The sequence below is a fragment of the Eulemur rufifrons genome, chromosome 7 (genome assembly GCF_041146395.1).
Source record: "Eulemur rufifrons isolate Redbay chromosome 7, OSU_ERuf_1, whole genome shotgun sequence".
In the NCBI taxonomy this organism is placed as follows: Eukaryota; Metazoa; Chordata; class Mammalia; order Primates; family Lemuridae; genus Eulemur; species Eulemur rufifrons.
The window spans coordinates 194,956,982-194,977,035 of record NC_090989.1 but is presented as its reverse complement, the minus strand read 5'-3'; the positions used below and the strand labels follow the sequence as shown (position 1 = coordinate 194,977,035).

Here is a 20,054-nt window from a genome sequence, read left to right as displayed (position 1 = left end):
GGTAAAATAATTAAAAAAAACTTATGAGATAAATGTTCTCCAAATTATTTGGAGTTTCATACCACTGGGAATAAGGATTGCTAGAAATATCATTGGACTGTATTACCCCATAGTACATTATTGCATATAATAATACTACATACAACTTTGAGCAAGGGGGAACAGGCTAATATTTGTGGCAAGATAATATGTTATTCTACATACAACAGTGTTAAAACATCAAAAACCATTCAGTTTTATTTATTATAACAACCCAGTTTACACATAGACTGAAGAAAGCATTTTAAAATGCACTGTTATCTTCAATGGCTAGTATAGAGATTACAAATGCTCAAGAAGCATTCTTGTTCTCCTGATACCATGATATATGTGAAAAGTGTTCTTTCTTTATTTTTTAAACTAAGGCTAAGTATTTAGAAAATTAGATTCACAATAACGCCATGTCCAACCAGAGGAGCTTTCTGTACCTATTTCTGATATTTGTAAAGATTTCTTTATTGCTACCATATCAACAAATACTTATTACTTCAAATTATTGCTACTATGAATATATATTAATATCTATATATTAAAGCAATGGCAAGACTCTTCTTCTAAATGAATAATTGGTAAAAGCATTTATTTCTAAAACTCAGTGTTCCTATCTGATACTTCAGTGAAGAAGAACGATACCCTGAACACCTAACTTATGCATGACTTATAACACTGTTATAAGTCAAAGAAAAAGAGCAGCTTCTCTATTCAGATTTTCATCTTACACCCTATGTTTCAGTGCTCTTAATCTTCCATGAGAGAGTTGATGTGAATGATGCCCACCTAATACAGAATAACCTCTCATACCTCAGAGGTATCAACAGTCAACCACATGCCTTTACATAAATAGTAGAAATGAAAGAATGGCATTAAATTTAATTACATCAATAGTATTTGTTCAAATCTCAAATACTGTCATTACAAAAAATATACATTAAATATAGTTATACCCACTGAAACATCAATCTCTTTGTTCCTTTGACACATGCAATTAAATTATCTAATTGTTTTGACTTTGGATTAGTCTTCCTATTAAGCATTCCAATTTAGAGTAATTTGTAAGAGTGTTAGTGTGTTAGTCCTTTCTAGAGTGAGTCCTCTGATTTTTATTTAGACATGATTTTTTATTAAATAAGTTCCCACATATATTGCACCTATAAAATTGCTTCCTAGTATAAAGTCTCTGTTGCTTTCTAAGGTATATATTTTGTACAAACGTTGTTCCATATTTATAACATTTTTAAGCGTTCTCTTCTACAGGAACATTTGTCAAGTAAGGTATGAGCAAGAGTTAAAGATTTTGCTATCTGCTTTACATTTGTAATTTTTTTCTCCACTATAAATACTGTGGTGTTATCTAAGGTATATATTTTGGACAAAGACTTTAACAAAATTATTACATGTATAGGGCTCCTATCCGGTATTAATTCTTTGATGTTGAGTACGGTATGAGCACCATTTAAGGGTTTTGACATTTTCTTTATACTTGCAGGGTTTGTAAGTGGTATGAATTCTCTTGTGCTTAGTAAGGTTTGATAAAAAATTAAGGGTCTGTCACATTTTTTACACTTGTAGGGTTTCTCTCCAGTATGGATTATCTGATGTTGTGTAAGTGTGTGCACTGCCTAAAGCCTTTGCCATATTCTTGAAATTTAAAACAAATTCTCTTATGTTGTGTAAGGTTTGAGTGCCAGTGAAAGGCTTTCACACATTCTTTACATTAGTAGGGTTTCTCACCAGTATGGATTTTATGACATGTATAAGGGTTTGGTACTAGTTAAAGGCTTTGCCACATTCTCTACATTTGAATGAGTTCTCTCCAGTATAGATTTTCTTATGTCTATGTAGATGTGATAACTGGTTAAAGACTTTTCCTCATTTATTACATCTGTATGAATTTTCTCCAATACGAATTCTCTGATGTTGAGTAAGTATTGGGACTGATTAAAAGTTTTACCATAACGGCACCAATTGGACATCAGACTGAGGTGGGGGGTGGGGGAGGGGATGGGGATATGCCTACACAATGAGTGCATTGCGCACCGTTTGGGGAGTGGTAACACTTGAAGGTGCTGACTCGGGAAAGGGGGGGTGGGGAAAAAATATGAAACTATTGTTTTTAACTTGCCCTGTTCACTTAATAATTTATCATGAATATTTCCCATATTATTTCATATCATTGTACAAGAAATAATGTATACATTATGAGGACATACTGTATCTAACAAGAAAAAAAAAAGTTTTACCACATTCATTGCATTTGCAAGTCCTCTCTTGACTATGGATATTTCTTCAATCTAGACAACAGTTTGATGAGAGCATTTAGAAACATATTTATCAAATGCTATCTTCTTTGTAGAATGTGGACATGTTCTTGCCTTGTAGACTTTGCTAACTTTTTTATTCTAGGGTAAAAACAGCTCACTAGGCTCAACCCTAAAGGCTTCAATGACAGCAGAGTAGGGGGACCCCACCCCTTTTTGGGGCAACCTCTCTCAAGAGTGGAAAATTCCTGGCATGCTTCTGGAACCCTAGGATTTAAAAAAGAAGTCTGAAAAGAACCACATCAAAAACCCACAAACAAAAACAAACCCGAGTCCGCAAATATCTCCAGTAGGGAACTTGTGCCCCATGTCTGAGTTCTCAGGGGTCACCTTCTCTTGAAATCACTTTAATGTAGGGCAAATCAAAAGGACTTACCCTCTTTGACAATAAAAGAGATGCTTTCTACTTCTCATTCTCTTGTACCTTCTCTGTTACTGGTCCTGCAGTTTTTCTCTATGGTTACAGATCAAGTTCTGTCAAGAAGCCAGTTACAAATGTAGAGGATGCAGGCTGGCTGATCAGACATGAGAGGATAGGATCAGACCATCTAGAAAAAGTAAATTGTTAAAAGTTTCTCTAGCATCCAAAGGGGATTAACAACATGGGGTGAAGGCAAAATATAGATAGTAGAAAGGTAACCAGGATGTGGTCATGGAAAAGGGGATCTCTAGCTCACTGAGGCTTAATGTTAATTTGCCATCATCTTGCATTTCTTGTGTCCACCAGATCAGGCTGCTGGGTATCCGCAGTCCTGGCTGTTATGAACAGCACCAGAACCGTCCCTGTCGTAGGGAAACCATCTCTCCAGGATGCGATTTGTGAATCATCAGGTGTCATTGGGGGTGGGTACTGGAATAAGTGGACTAGAAAGCAGGGCTGGGAGGAGAACAGGCATAAATAATGAAGTAAGAGGTATGCAGTGGCTGAAAACCATGGCAGCATCAAATGGTCAATAATCTGGAAGGAAGAGAGGAAGAACTGGGCAGGGGGATCTTCAAGGTAGAGTAGCGGGAAGGAAGGACAGAGAAGGTAAACAGGTAGGGTAGAAAATAGAAGAAGTTGGACAAATATGGAGGCTAGACCAAAGGCCAGAAGATTGAGATGAAAGGGGAGGAAGGAGGGCTGGGTAATAAAAACATAAAGAAACAGAATAAGGCTGATGCTAAGGTTGAGAAAGAGATGCAGAATGTAGCTTTCTTGCTATTTTTTCCAATATGAGCCCTAGTTACTCATTTGTCCAAAGGAGTCAAAATGAGTAATGGGATATGCTCACACTTACTTCAACATTTCTCTCACACCCAGCCCTCATGTCATCCCATTACTGAACACCCATTAGGACATGTACATTTCCCTCCCTCAGGCCTGGTCAGTAGGACCCAACAGCCAGGAAAATGGTTCCAGTTTCTAGGTTTGTTTTTTTTTTTTTTTTGAGACAGAGTCTCACTCTGTTGCCCTGGCTAGAGTGAGTGCCGTGGCGTCAGCCTAGCTCACAGCAACCTCAAACTCCTGGGCTTAAGCGATCCTACTGCCTCAGCCTCCCGAGTAGCTGGGACTACAGGCATGTGCCACCATGCCCGGCTAATTTTTTGTATATATATATTTTAGTTGTCCATATAATTTCTTTCTATTCTTAGTAGAGACGGGGTCTCGCTCTTGCTCAGGCTGGTCTCGAACTCCTGACCTCCAGCGATCCACCCGTCTCGGCCTCCCAGAGTGCTAGGATTACAGGCGTGAGCCACCGCGCCCGGCCCCAGTTTCTAGGTTTAAGTTCTGTCAAGAAGCCAGTTACAAACGTAGAGAATGCAGTATGGTAAATAGCAGTGAGAAGAAATGGGGCTATAATGTTAGTCTCTCTTCCTTGACTATCATGTAGCTTTGCCCCTCATGAGGCAAAGGTTGATTAAAAGGCTAGAAGAGAGTTAGGGGCTTGGTGCCTATGGGAATGGTTCTGAAGCTGCAATTGGAAAAATGGGTGAAAGCAAGTTCTTCAACTTACTACATTTTTCAGAGCCCTTCACATCATGTTATCACTGTGTAAATATGCATGATTAGAGAAGAGATGTTGTATCAACTTTACCAACGAAAACACTGAAGACCCAAGGAGGATCTATTATAGGCAAGGTAGTGGGTTACAAAGCAGGTAGGATTAAAACTTGGGTCAAAAGGAGGGAGCAGGTAGAAAGGAGAGCAAAATGACACCAAGTGCTGACCAGAAGCATTTCCTCCTCCTATCCCTCCAGGCAAGATCCTGTAGGGGATTCTCCAGAGCAAAATTTTACTTTATGTAGCTTACTTCTTGGTCCCTGTTGTCTTAGGTTGATGCTTTACTTTGAATTGAAACAAAAAACATAAGGCCAAAGCTGGTAACATGAATGAGTGTGTAATGATTATATTTGAACTTCTTGCTCACTACCTGAGATGCATAACTTCATGTCAGAAGATGAAGGAGGCTACTGCATTCTCCTCCTTTCTTTTGTCTTATGTAGCAACCCTCTCTGCTTAACATTCTTGGTTTTCTTGATCACAATCCAAATCATAAACCCCTTTTGTACCAAATTCTCTCCTGTTATTACTATAATATTCTGATTTTTTTCCCTTAACCTAACATCCTTCTCCTCCAATATGACACAGAACTTTCTGTTGTATTCTCTGGAAATCAAGCTACATGATTAGGAAACTTCTCTATTTTGTTAGACTTCTTCTTTATTGACAGTTTCTTCCATCTACTGGATTTCCCTTGAGGACATTGCTGCCCTGTATCTCAAGTAAAGAGAAATTCTCTCAAACTCTGAAGCACTAAGGTGGAAATGTGGTTTATAGACTCTCCTTGCTCCTTCTGATTCTTGAAGATCATTTTCCTCTCTTCCTGTTAAAATGTATCTTGCTGCTTAGAAGCTCATGCTACCCACCACCGTTTCCCTGGCACTGCCACCTTCAGAGCTCCTGGATGATCTCCTGTGAAAACTTTCACACTTGTCTCAAAGTTGTATTCTTGAATCCATCATCCTCAGTCACTTCAATATCCATTTAGATGGCATCATTCAATTCTCTGGGTTCACTATGAATCCTACCCAAACCCGATCTGTTGACTGTTGGATGTTTTTATTTATGAGCTTGCTTTTGTTTATTTTCTTCTCTACAGAAACACAAAATAAGGAGTTTACACAATTTCTAAGACAGGGGAATGCAAAAGACTAGAGGAGGGTACAATAGGTGTGTGCAAGGGATAGGGTCAGGACACGGGAAGGCATTATTCTCTTTAAGATTGTCACCCTAAAGTCTGAGCTTTCTTCTTATCTTTGTACCTTCCTATATTTGGAAAGCATTAGGACAAGAAGCTTCTATGTTTGCAACCATGCTTCACCCCACTGTCCTTGGCATTTTCACCCAGCTTTATTACCTACTGTTCCTGCCCAAGGCACCATAGAAGACAGTGACTTGGGCACTTGTATGAAACAGAACTATAAAATTTTGAGTTGCTCCCTCCAAAAAACCTCCCAATTAGATTCAACTTTTTCCATAAAGCTGCTAAAATGGAGCATGCATGGAGGGAGGGATCAGTGGGTACAGGGAGAGAGTGACTCCCTGCTAGTAGGAAAAACACCAAATGCCACATTTCCTTAGAGTTTACTGCTGTCAGCAAAACCACAACACTTAAAATATTTTTTATTTACACAAAGTGCTATATCAGCTGTGGGGACTCTTTGTCCTTTCCTCCTCCAGACAGGAGGAGAATAAGCAACAAATGAAGCATGCTCAGGTGGCTCATTTCAATCGTCCCCCTGACACAGCCTTCATATCAGGTCAGAGAGTGGATGGGTTACTTTCACTTCACTTTCACTTGGATGAGAGACTTTGCTACTTGTTCCAGGGAGCTTTCTCATATCCCCTAAGCATGCCTCTGAAGAATCTTTCTACTTTCCTTTTACACAACGTTATATTACATTAAATAGGAAATGTCTAGTTTTGACTCAAAAGTTTAGTTTACTATATCTCACGCAAGAAGCAGTACAGTTAATCAAAATATGCGCCTAAACTATCAACACAGTTTTGCTATCCTGTTTCACTGGTTGTTTATGCCAGCAGCAAAGAAGCCTGGAGAGCTAGTGGTGATGAAATCACGAAAGGTGTTTTCCACAGCTTGTTGAGAATTGAATATTTTTCCTTGCAACAAGTGGTCCAAAGCCTGGAAGATGTGGTATTGAGTTGGTGCAAGGTCTGGGGAATACAGTGGATGACAGAGAGTTTGAGCAGCATTGTTTGTGTGACATTGTCCTGCAAGAGGATTGGCTTGTATCTATTGACCAATCTCAGCTGCTTAATTGTAAGCATCCTCATCATTTCATCCAGTTGGTTGCAAGCAGACATCCACTGTAATCAATTGACTAGGTTTCATGAAGCTTTAGTGGATTATATCAGTGCTGGACCACCAAACAGACACTAAGATTTTTCTTAATGAATATTTGGTTTTAGACTGTGTTTTAGCACTTTATCTTTATCCAACCATTGTGCCAAATGCTTGTGATTGTGAAAAAGTACCAATTTTCATCACACATCGTAATACGGTGTAGAAATGGTTTGCCTTTATCTTGTGACAGCAAAGATAGGCAAGCTTTTAGATGATTGCTCTTCTGATGTTCATTTAATTCATGTGGTACCCATCTATCCATCAAGTTTACCTTGCTGATGTGTTTCAAGTGCTCCAATATTGTTGGAATAGTAATGTCAAACCTTGCTGCTAATTCACGTATGGGTTGAGATGAATTCGCTTCCATGCAGCTTTCAGCTCATCCCTATCCACCTTGGTCTCAGGTCGCCCACTTGGCTCATTTTCAAGATTAAATTCACCAGAATGGAACTTCTCAAACCATAAACATACTGTGCATTCATCAGCCACATCCTTCCCAAACTCTTTGTTGATATTTTGAGCTGTCTGCACTGCATTGGCTGCACAACAAAACCCATATGTGAAAATAACACAAATTTTTGACTTATCCATGGTTTCACAAAAATTATTCCAAAAAATTTTTAAAAGAAAATCACAAGCCAAACTATACTATTGAAAGAATGAAGATGTACCTTCATAGTAAAAATAAAACAAGGAGTGTCAAAGTGAAATGTCAGAGATGTCAACTATCAAACTCAGTACTTAAAGAAATCAGACATTTCATACTTTATAATCTTAATATCTTAGAAATCCACCCTCATCACCAAAATTGTCAAAAATGTGAAGCTCTTAGATATTTTCCTATTTGCAAGCCAACAAGTTATACTATCAGTGTTACAGAAAAGCCAGCTCCAAGAGAGAGGTGAGGTTAAATTGGATGAGGCAAAGACAGGTAACAGCAAATAAAAATAACGGTAAGACAACATTTGAAGAACAAACTGAATTTTATTATACTACTGGAAAAAAATTAAATAACTAGCCATACAACATCAACTCTGAATGGATTGTGAAACCAACTTTTAAAATGTCTTTAAAAAAAAAAGAACATCTCTATGATCTTAAAGTAGAAAAAAAAATCATTAAATGAAAGAAAAGGCATTTAATACTGGGGGAAATAACAAATCAGATTATATTAAACTTTAGAACTTCTCATTGAGTGAGAGACAGAGAGAGAGAGAAGGGAGAGGGAGAGAGAGAGAGAAGGGAGAGGACTCCTATCCAACATATGTAAATACTCCTACAAACTCATACAAAAAATATGGCTAAAACAATGGAGGATGGTTAAAATAAAACAGCATAGTCCTTCAAAAAGAAGTAATTTAATATCTTAAAAAGTGTAAAAAAATATTCAACTTTTTTAGTAATCAGGGAAATGTAAATAAAGCCTGATATAATCACACAGCAACCAGGAGACAAAGTGCAAATAACAGAAAATACCATGTTAGCAAGCATATAGATACACCAGGAAACTTATATACTGTTGGTGAGTGTGAAAAGTGGTACAAATATTTTGGAAAACTGTTGGGCATATTATTTATAGAGGAAGAGATGTAAACATATGACACAAAAATTTTACTTTACATATGTTCCGAACAGAAACTTGTATGTGTGTCACCAATATATTTTCTAGAATTTATATACTGGCACTCTTCCTAACAGCCCCAACTAAAGCACGCTCACATGTGCATCAGCAGTGGAGTAATTATGTTAGTTGTCTGATATTTACACAACAGAATTCAATGCTAAAAAATGACCCACAACAACATGCAAAAACACAAATAAACTTAACCTATGCAATTTAAAAAGTCACGTACTAAAGAGTTTCTGCTTCATAATATTTATATAAAGTATAAAAGGGTTAAAAGTGACATCTGCCATTAGATGTTACTGTAGTGCTCACTGTTGAGTACAGTGACTAGTTGAGATCATAAGAATATATCTGTCGGATAAAATGTCCTTAAAAAAAAAAGCCTCTTACATAATTATGCCAGAGATGTTTTAGTATTTCATTGTGCTTTCCACTTATGACATGTGTATTTACCATTAAATATTTTAAACACTTGAGAATTTTTTAAAAGTTGAAGAAAGGTAAATAGATTAATGTAATATTGTTCATAGGGCATAGATATTGTCACTTGACACTGTGATTAGTGTTTCATAGAAAGCTTTAATTTCTAGGTTTCAAACTAAGATAATAAAAAATAAGAAAATAGAGCAGGTTATCATGAAGAACACACTCCAGATAAACTCATTATTATATTTAACAAAAAACAAACTAATTCCTATTAAAGACAACATACTTTGGCTATATTCAGTTGGATAACTTAAAGATAAATTAAAAATTAATCACTTACCACAGTGATAGGACTATCAAATGTAATAGACTTTATGGCAAAGCATTTGCTATTATTGTAATTGGTATTACTTTCACATTCTTCATGTGTAATTTCCAATGTTATTGCTTGAACCTGATTGTCACCAACACATGCAAATATATACACTCATATACACACACATTTACACTTACACAAATGCATTTATCTGTGTGTACAGTCAGTTTCTTGAAAGGAGAATATTTCATAGTTGTGTTTACAATTCTATGAAGATGAATGAATAAACAACTGAACGCTGAAAAAACACACACACTTCACATAATCCTGAGAAGACCAGGAGTTTGTATTACTTACCCAGGCAATGCAAAGCTTTGATACATTGGAGTCCTTGCTTCTGAGAACGAACGGCTGACAGTTGGGAAATCTTCACTGGTTATCAGGCAGATGTGCACCATCAACTGACCAGGATTATTACAAAGAGCCAAACAAACTTGAACGATGAAGGAGAGAGTGTAAAATGATACAAAAGTGCTCACCAGAAGAAGTTTTAGTAGCTCTGGACTCAGAGAAGGATCTAGGGGAGAAATTAGTCATATGTATGAATTTGACCTGTTCCTTTTGCCTGTACAGAATAAAAATCATGGAGCCACTCACCCAGGGCATGATCCCCAAACATACAGCACCGGGAAGGATAACAATGCTTCATGGAGTGTCTCCAGCTTTGCCAGGATGAACAACAGAACAGTATCCCAAATCTTCTGTCTTTGTGATTTTCTGTGTCAGTCACAGACATGGAAAAAATAATATTTACCAGAATTTGGAGGATCCATCACAGGAGTATGGAGGAGCCAATATACTTGGTAGTTTTCACTGTAAGCTCTGCCTACCTGGAATTCCTCAGACTGACTGTGACTCCTTGAAAGACACTCAAGAGGAAGGTGGTACCAGTGAACACACCTCTGCCCACTCTGGGAACATAGAAAAGTAGTTTTTATTTAAAATCACTGAGGGAATGTTTGTACCCCAAAGCTGCCATTGTCAGTAGAACTCCTCCAGAGAGAGAGAACAAGGATTTGGCTATATTAATGAGGTGCATAATAATCAAGTCTGTGGACCTTAATAAGTGAAGTAAATTTTTACTGAGTGAAGTAAAAAAACATGGTAAAGAAGATAACAATTTTCCAGGGTTCCAAGTATGGCCTGTGTTAGGATGGTCATTGCCATGGTCAAATCCCTGACAGCCATTCTTCAGGTCCCACGGCCTGATATTTGCCTTCAGAGCCAGAGGACCTGCAGGGGAAAAAGAGGCATGGGCTACATTGAAAATATAAACTAACATGCAACATTCTCCACTGATCATTAGTGCCTACTCAGAAATATTACTTAAATTTTCTCTAGTATTAACAGGTTTCCAATATGTACGTGTGTACCATTTAAAGTGTACTTGTGATGTATACTTGCATTGCCGTCAAGGGCAGGCATGTGGTAACTTTGTTAGCTTTCACTAATGTATGAGGCATGTGCTGCCATTATAATGATGGGAAGGATTTAAGCACAGAGAGGGCAAGTACTTTGTCTAAATTCAGACACTGGACAGGGGTAAAGTGGAAACTTGACCCTGTCTGGGCTGATTTCAAGGAGTGGTTTTACCCACCATGCTCTACTGTTAAAGCTAGCTACCTGAATTCTTTCAATCGTCTAGATACATATCTAATTTTGATTTTACACCTTGTCATTATATCTCACATTAGGGATATTTAATTTTATATTGCTGGGTTGAACAAGTTTCTATGAATCTGTAAAAAAGTATTCCAATGATAAATATTAATTATGAATAAACCTTTAAAATTTTAAATAAAATGTAGATACACTGATGGCAATATAATATCCCAAGAACCTGCACCATGATTAAGTTGGATTTAAAGACTACAAGATTGGTTTTGTTTTAGGATGGCCACAGAAAGACTCATTTTGTCTTATGCCAGGAACAAAAATACAACAGCAACTACTACAAGAACCATTACACAATCTCATATCATGTCTTAAGCAATGGGACATAAAACACTAGTACATGATAAAAAATAGTGTAGAGTAGAAACTAAATTATTACCATTTAAGTTTATGTACTCATCATTTAATACGTAAGTAAAGAAATTTACAAAGAGGTGAGGCTTGTGAACAATATTAACACTAGACAAATATGGAAAATGAAATCTGTGAGGCATGGAAACTTGTGTGTTTTATAAATTGAAACAGTAGATTTGGGAATTGATATTAGAAGTTTTTAATCTAGACAAATAATCACTCAATACATTGAGTTAGGGAGGCAGCATTGAAGGCAGAGATTACATTGAGTAACTTTATAATAATGGATTTCAGAAGTGGGATTAAATGAACATCCTGGTGACTTATTGTCCAGTAGACACACTGTGGTTTAAAGAAGACAGATGAACCAAGCACTCCTTACCATGGTGTGAGAGGTGATGATGAGGGTGCATGTAGTGATTCAGAAACCACTTAAGCCAGGACTCCAGATGTCTTAGCTGAGAACTGCGCTGCTGCTGAAGGCTGGGAGCCAAGGCATCAGGTTCCGGAACAAGAAAGCAGGGGAGAGGACGACAGGGACCTCTCACTTGGAGGAGGAAATAAAGGGACAATTCAAAGTGAAAACAAAGCTTCACTACAATGAAAGTCTGAATATTAAATTAGCTAGACAATTAAATTAAAAAGACCTACATGATGATGAGGAAGATGAAGAAATGTTAGAGAGTGCAGACGGGGAAAGCATGAATATGGGAGAGTCAAATCAAGGATCCACTACAAGTGACCAACAGTAAAACAAATCACAAAGTTCATAGAAAAGATTTGTTTGATACTGCAATTATTTGTTAGATACAAATGTTGTTACTATAATACACTGCTTCTTATTCTCCACAATTCATGACTTAAGTCCCAACATGCATACCACTTATGCATGGTTGACATAGTTACAAGTGACATAGTTAACATAGTGACAAGAGTTAAACTATAATACACTGCTTCTTATTCTCCACAATTCATGACTTAAGTCCCAACATGCATACCACTTATGCATGGTTGACATAGTTACAAGTTGACATACTTACATAGTGACAAGAGTTAAACGATAACCTTACAGACTGAGTAGCCTGAAAATGCCTAGTCTGTTGCCCGGGCTAGAGTGCCGTGGCATTAGCCTAGCTCACAGCAACCTCAAACTCCTGGGCTCAAGCGATCCTCCTGCCTCAGCCTCCCGAGTGGCTGGGATTACAGGCAAGCGCCACCTGAGTAGCTGGGATTACAGGCATGCACCACCATGCCCGGCTAATTTTTTCTATATACTTTAGTTGTTCAGCTAATTTCTTTCTATTTTTAGTAGAGACCGGGTCTCACTCTAGCTCAGGCTGGTCTCAAACTCTTGAGCTCAAACGATCCACCCGCCTCGGCCTCCCAGAGTGCTAGGATTACAGGCGTGATATACAGAAATTATTTTACAAACCTGTTCATGTAATGGATTCTTTTGGTACTGATAAAAATTGATATATAAATAATTGACTAGAAATGAAGCCATCACTAAACCAAGATACACAAGACTTTCCTACATTTTATTTCAGAAAAGAGACCAAATAATTCATACTATGTTAGAAGATTAATGTACATTTGTCATAGTATACAGTATTGTATTTTCTTAAAGCTGTGCTTATTTAAGGTTTTTATTTTTTATTTTATTTTATTTTATTTATTTTTTTTTTTTTGAGACAGAGTCTCACTCTGTTGCCCAGGCTAGAGTGAGTGCCGTGGCGTCAGCCTAGCTCAAAGCAACCTCAAACTCCTGGGCTTAAGCAATCCTACTGCCTCAGCCTCCCGAGTAGCTGGGACTACAGGCATGCACCACCATGCCCGGCTAATTTTTTTTTGTATATATATATTTTAGTTGTCCATATAATTTCTTTCTATTTTTAGTAGAGATGGGGTCTCACTCTTGCTCAGGCTGGTCTCGAACTCCTGACCTCGAGCGATCCACCCGCCTCGGCCTCCCAGAGTGCTAGGATTACAGGCGTGAGCCACCGCGCCCGGCCTATTTAAAGTTTTTAAATTTAAAAATGTTCAGGCTTACTTCTGTAAACAATCATATCACTAGTTATACACAGTTCCCTCATCTTGCAAAAAAACCCTTATTTAGTTGTTGTCTAAAGTCTAATGATGTCAAAGAAACTAATAATAGCAACTTAATTGGCAAGCTATAAATCAGGTGTAGAAATTAAGCAGTTGAATTCTATTTTCTACCTACCCTACTGCTGCTACTCAATCTATTTTCTTCATGTATTAGTAGAACTAATAGGCATTTATGGTCAAAATGAGAATTTCATTATTGCCGCAAATGACAGAATAGGTGTTAGGAAAAGAATTTCTAATGTCATGACACTATTTATGATCTTTTAAAAGGCAAAGGATTATGTGTGTATGTGTGGAAAGTAGTAAGAAACAAGAGCAGAAGTTTAAGACAGGTGCTTAAAGGAAATGCTGGGATAGCTACATTGGAATGATATTTATTTTAAAAAAAAAAACTGATCTGAATTCTGCCCAGTGTAAAAAAAAAAAAAAGCAGAAGAAGAAGAAGAAGGAGGAGGAGGAGGAGGAGGAGGAAAAGAGGAAGAAGAAGAAAACAGCTATCTTCCACTTGCAAGTTTATGGAAATATCAGTAATGTCAAAATAAATGAAAAGTGGGAGAATTCAAAAAAAAAAAAAAAGGAGAGAGGATGCACATAATTAAAGTCAGAAATAAAAACAGATAAATTAATACGGATTTTACAGTAATAAAAAGGATTGCAAGTGAGTACTATGAACAACTGAAAAATAATCACCTTGATGACCTCAATAAAATGGAAAATTTCTAGAAACACACAGCCTGCCCAGTGTCAATCATGGAGAAATAGAACATTAGAATAGAGCTGTAACTCACTAATAAGCAGACTGAATCATTACTCAATTTCTCCAACAAAAGAAAGCACAGGACCAGATGGCTTTACTGATGAATTTTACCAACATTTAAAGAATTAACAACAATCTTTCTTAAATTCTTTGAAAAAATTGAATAGGGCTGAACACATCCTAACTTATTTTCTTAAGGTCAGCATTGCTCTGATACCAATGCCGGATAAAGTCACTACAAGGAAAGAAACCACAGACCAATGTCCCTTATGAATAATGACAAATAAACCCTGAATAGCATGCTATATAGCCAAAATCTGCAGGATAGCAAAAAGATTATACACTCTGACTAAGTAGGGTTTATTACTGAAATGCAAAGTTGGTTGAAAATATGAAAACCTATCAATGAAATATACCACATTAACTGAACAGAGAAAAAAAACAGACATGATGATCTCGAGATAGAAAAAAGATTTTGACAAAATTCAACATGCTTTCATGTTAAAATCATGCAACAACTAGATGTAGACAAGAACTACTTCAACTTAAGAAAGAAAACGTATGGAAAAATCCACAACTAGAATCATACAAAGTGGTAAAAAATGAAATCCTTTCCTATCAAATCAAGAACAAGACAAGGACGCCTGATTTTAACACTTCTATGCAGCATAGTACTGAAAGTCATAGCCAAATAAATTCGGCATGGAAAAGAAAAATAAAGCACACAAATTGAAAAGGTAGTTTTGCAAGACACATCACAAAATATCAAGGAAAAGCAAACCAAAATCATAATGAGATATCACTTTACACCAATTGGAATAGCTATAAACAATAGGACAAAAAAAAGAGGTGTGAATATGGATAGATGGGAAATTTTTTACACTGTTGGTGGGAATGTACATTTTTACAGCTATTAGTAAAAACAGTATGAAAGCTCCCCTAAAACTTAAAAATAGAACTATGATATTATCCAGCAATCCCAATGCTGGGTATATAGCCAAAGGAAATGAAATTAATAAAGTTGAAGAAATCTCCACTCATATATTTACTGCAGCACTATTCATAATAGTTAAGAAATGGAAGCAACCTAAGTGTCCATTAGTGGATGAATGGATAGAGAAAATGTGGTATTTAAACACAAAGGAATACTATTCAGCCATAAATTGACTAATTGCAGCAATATGGATGAACCTGGAGAGCATGACGTTAAATAAAATAGCCAAGCACCAAAAAATAAATATTGTATGTTCTCACTCATATATGGAATCTAAAAAAGCTGATCTCATAGAAGTAGAGAGAATACTGGTTACTAGATGTTAGGGAGGGTAAGGGAGAGGGATGGGGCGAGATTGCTCTATGGGTACGAAATTACAGTTTGATGGATGGAATATGTTCTAGTGCACAATAGAGTGTTCTATGCACAGTAGGTTGACTTTGACTAATAGTTTGGTATTTATATTTTAATATAGGTAGAAGAGAGAATTTTTAATGTTTTCATCTCAAAAATTAATAAATGTATGCAATGATGGACATGCCAAATCCCCTAATTTGATCATTATATGGTGTATACAGATATCAAAACATCACACTGTATCCCATAAATATGTATAATTATTATGTCAATTAAAAACAAAATAGAAAAAAGAAAACTGAGGTTTTATGCAATATACTTGGTGCCTACCACTTATTGAGGACCTACTATGTGTCTGGTGCATATTAAATGCTGTGTATGTCCCGTCTCATTTAACCCCAGCAGCACTCGGATGAGGTAGATGGCGTCCTCTCTGTCACCTTTACAGAGAAGTGAGTGATTGTTCTGAGGTCACCAAAATAACCGGCCGTGCTGGGGCTTCCACCTTCCATCTCTGTGCCTTAGGCTCCAGGTAATTCCAGCTCAGGTGGAGAATCTGCCCTATTTCTGGGCTTCCTGGAGGGACAGACAACTTACAATATTGGGTCTACAGCTTCTCTCTGTGCAAACAACCATCTTTCCCATTTTAGGAAGGGGATTGTCTACACTGGAGAGACCCGCATGACCCCAGGAGCAGCTCAGAGTGAGATCACCTTCAGTATTCAGGAACACCAACAATCATAGGTACTGACACTCACTTCTAGGGATCCACGAGTGTTCAGCTGTTGTTTCAGCATTTCTGCTGTGCTCCACTCCCAAGAGTCTAGCATAAGCCTGGGCGGGCTCACACCCCTTGCTCCTGAACTTGCAACTGGGAATACATTTTTTAAAATTTCCTTTAGAAGAGTACAATCCCAGCAAAGCTGATCGCCAGCTCAAACCTTGGTGCCTGGTGCTATTGGTTATAAACTGCACAGGGCACATCCCACACTTAGGGGATTATGTGGCATTTGCTTATGTCTAAATCGATTGCCCATGTGATTTGGAAAGACAGACTCGGGGCTTCAGGCAGGATGTGCCCTTCCACATTTTAATTGCTCCCACGAATGATTGGATAATTGGATTCCTTTGAAAGATCCATGAGAATATGCTCAAGTGTCCCAGCAAAACAAAAGAGAGTCTCTCTACTATTTCCATTCCTCTCTGGCTCTGTTGACGTGATTGAATGCTCCAGGGAAAAGAAGAGCGCCTTGGCCTGGAGGAAGGTTAGAAAAGTTGAGTTCCCTCCAGGGGAGGTGTTGGTGAGCTGTTCTCATTAGGAGGAGAATGTGCGGCTGCCATGCACCCCTCATCATTCTCAAACATCTGGGCCTCCTGCCCTCCTCCAGGGGCAACCTGTTGAAGGCAAAAGAAGATGTGGGGCTCACATGGGGGCCTAGCAGCTGCCACCACCCTTGAGAGGCTGCCCCTGGGAGCTGGGTGGGGAGGTGGGTCTATGCACACGCTTCCTTGCCTGCCTTGTTACAAACCTTCCTGTGAGAAAGCTTTCTAAACTGCTCGGCTGCTTTTAAATGGAGACTTTCTAAAGTGTTAGCTGAGCTTGTGAAGTCAGACGTGACTGCGTCTGCGTCCCTGCCTGTCCTGGTGACCCACTGGTCTGAACAAGTAGCCTCTCCGTTGTCAGGAAGTAGGGGAATACCTGGGGGCTGGCATGCTGTAGAGCTGTGGGGTCACTGGAATCTAAATTGCCCATTCAGAGACTGGTCCTTTTGGGGACCAGAAGATGCTCTAGTTTCCTTCTGGAAGCTGAGATATTCGTAACATTTCTCCCAAAGAGTTGAATCTGTATATGGAAAGAAAAAGAGGCTTTATGCTTCTTAATAGTAAATTTTTCTAGAAATAGTGTCCATGCTGGTAATCAGAATAGCATGCCTTGTTCTTCTCTCTGTTATTGGGGAGTTTGTTAAAATAAGGCAGGGGGCATTCTTAGTCTTATTTCTCTTTTATTTTTGGTCTCATTAGTATCATGACATGAGACATAGAACCATGCTGCTCTCTGTAATAATGTCATTTCAAACAGAAAACAGATTTTCCACTGTCTGGCTCTTTGCTGTCATGCTTTTCCTAAAGCAAAATTAGTGTCTAGTTAAGTCGATTTCTCAGATTATATTGTTTGTAGTGTCAATATTAAATATTCACAGACATCCCTTAATTACCTGGAGTTTTCTTTTTCTTTTTTTTTTTTTTTTTGAGACAGAGTCTCTCTCTGTTGCCCAGGCTAGAGTGAGTGCCGTGGCGTCAGGCTAGCTCACATCAACCTCAAACTCCTGAGCTCAAGCGATCCTCCTGTCTCAGCCTTTACCTGGGGTTAAGATGACAAAAAACTCAACCAGACCATTGTTTGGGGAGAGTCTGCATTTTCCATGTTCCCGTGGGCCAGGACGCGGCGTGGGGGCAGTGACGAGAGGCACAGCCGGAGATGCCGAACACAGGTGACTGCCTGCTCACACCACAGGTGTTTATCTGGTGCGTGGAATAAATCACTTGGGGTTATTTAGTATGGAGAGGGTGTGTGTGTGAAAAAGAAATCTCCTTAGAACTTTCTAGAGGAAGTAAGCCTCTTTCTCCGCAGCACAAGGGCTTTGTCTCTTATTTTTGATAGAGGGAATATTAGGGACCAAGATAAGTATGACCCAGTTCTAAGAAATTTGCTAAACACCTTAAAGCTTTGAATACAAGTTTCAGCCACCAGACCCCAGGGGCAGAGCAGGAAGGATGCTCAGGCATGATACCAAACAGAGGTGAACGCTGGTCACATCAGCCTTTAAACGTTAGGCAGACTAGCGCAGTCGTGAGAATGAACTACAGCTGGCTCACTTGCAACATCAATGAGCTCCTGGTGTCAGGGAACTGCAGGGAGCGGAGGGGACCCTGGGGCGGGCAAGGTGCAGGTACAGAGTCCTGCATGCTGAGCTGCATCCAGCTCCGGCACGATCGCGCCTTGTTCCGAGACTTCCAGGCCCACGTTGCATCAGCTTTCACAGGACTCTGACTAACATGATCCCTGCTGCGATGGAAGATTCTGAGAATGAACACGAGGGAAAGAAATGTCACTATTGTGTGGGGCTGAGTTTTTGTTTACCTTTTCAAACAGATCTGGCTTCCCTCGCTGAGGCCTGACTGACAAAGGATTGTACAATCCCGAGAGAGAGGTCTGCGGGCAGAAGCCAGGATTCTGAGGTCGCACAAGAGGAATCATTCTGGTTAACTCTGGGAGCCAGATGTCAGCATGCTGCAGCCCTAAATCCAGCACTTTCTCTCAGCCACAGCCCCCATGCTAGCGTTAGTTTCCTAGGGCTGCCATGAGAAAGTACCAGCAACCGGGCGGCTTAGGCCGCAGAAACTGCTGTCTCACAGTTCTGGGGCTGGACTTTGAGGTCAGGGTGTCAGCAGGGTGGGCTCCTCCCTCCCTCTGTGCCTGTGTCCCAATCTCCTCTTCTCAGAAGGACTCCAGGCAAATAAGGGCCGACCCTAATGACCTCATTTTAACTTAATCGCCTCTTTAGAGACCCCAAATACAGTATGTAAAGATCCAAATACAGTCACATTCTGAGGTCCTGGGGATTGGGGCTTCAACACATGAACTTGGAAGGGGCATAATTCAGCCGTAGCATTCCCAAATCATCACTGTGATCCCGGCACTCAGCAAGTGCACCGCAAGTGGACATCCACTGGTATCAGGCATCTCACCATTAAATGGCCTAATTATGACAAATGTTATGAGAATATAGGATCATAGAACGTTAGCATCGCGGGGCCCTCAGAGATGCTTTGTGTCAATCAGTTCTTTTCCTGATGAGAAAATTGAAGTGCTGGGAGGCATGAGGACCTGCCCAAGGTGACAGGCAGGTTAGAGTAGAAGCAGGACGGTCTCTGCTCCTCCGCCATTCAGTGGTTCTGGCAGGGGGTGGGCTGCACCGGGACCACCCAGAGAACTTTCACAGTTAGCGGATTCCCCCAGAGCAGGGATTCAGTAGGTCTGAGCTCTGGGAGCTTCCACGGAGTTCTGCTGCTCAAACAGGATTGCGACTCACTGCTTCTTCTGGAACAGCAGCCACTTTCCTGCCAAAAGCCAGGCAGTGAACTAGATTGCCTTGGAGGGCCATGCAATCTCCTTGGCAACTGCTCAGCTCTGCTGTACAGTTTGGATTGCAAGCAAGTTTTCAGTCAATAACCACCGCTAAAAGTATGGATTCTAAACATTCAAAGAGTACCAAAGAGCTTGGGGAGAGCACGGAAGTGCAAGACCAGGTCTCTATGCATGAGAAATATTCACAGATGCACGATAGAGTGACCGGCATCACGAGCAGTTCAGGATACGTGTCCTACAGGGGTCCCCACACCCGACTGCTGTAGAATCATCTGGCCAATGTGAAATCATGAGATTCTCAGGCCCCCCCCCCCCCCGACGACCAAGGAGGCTCTTGGACAGCGGGTCAGCAAGGGAGGAATCTGGGTTTTCATAACTCCCCGTGTGATTCTTATGTCGCCAGGCCACAGATCCACACTAAGGGATCAAGGAGAATCACAAAATAAGTGCTTTAGAAGCTTCAG

The 20,054-nt window shown here is 39.4% G+C and overlaps 1 pseudogene; it reads left to right on the top strand.

Annotated features, from left to right (window-relative positions):
• Positions 1–10,348: 10,348 nt before the first annotated feature.
• Positions 10,349–11,996, top strand: LOC138385887 (protein phosphatase inhibitor 2 pseudogene; annotated as a pseudogene).
• The last annotated feature ends 8,058 nt before the right edge of the window (positions 11,997–20,054 follow it).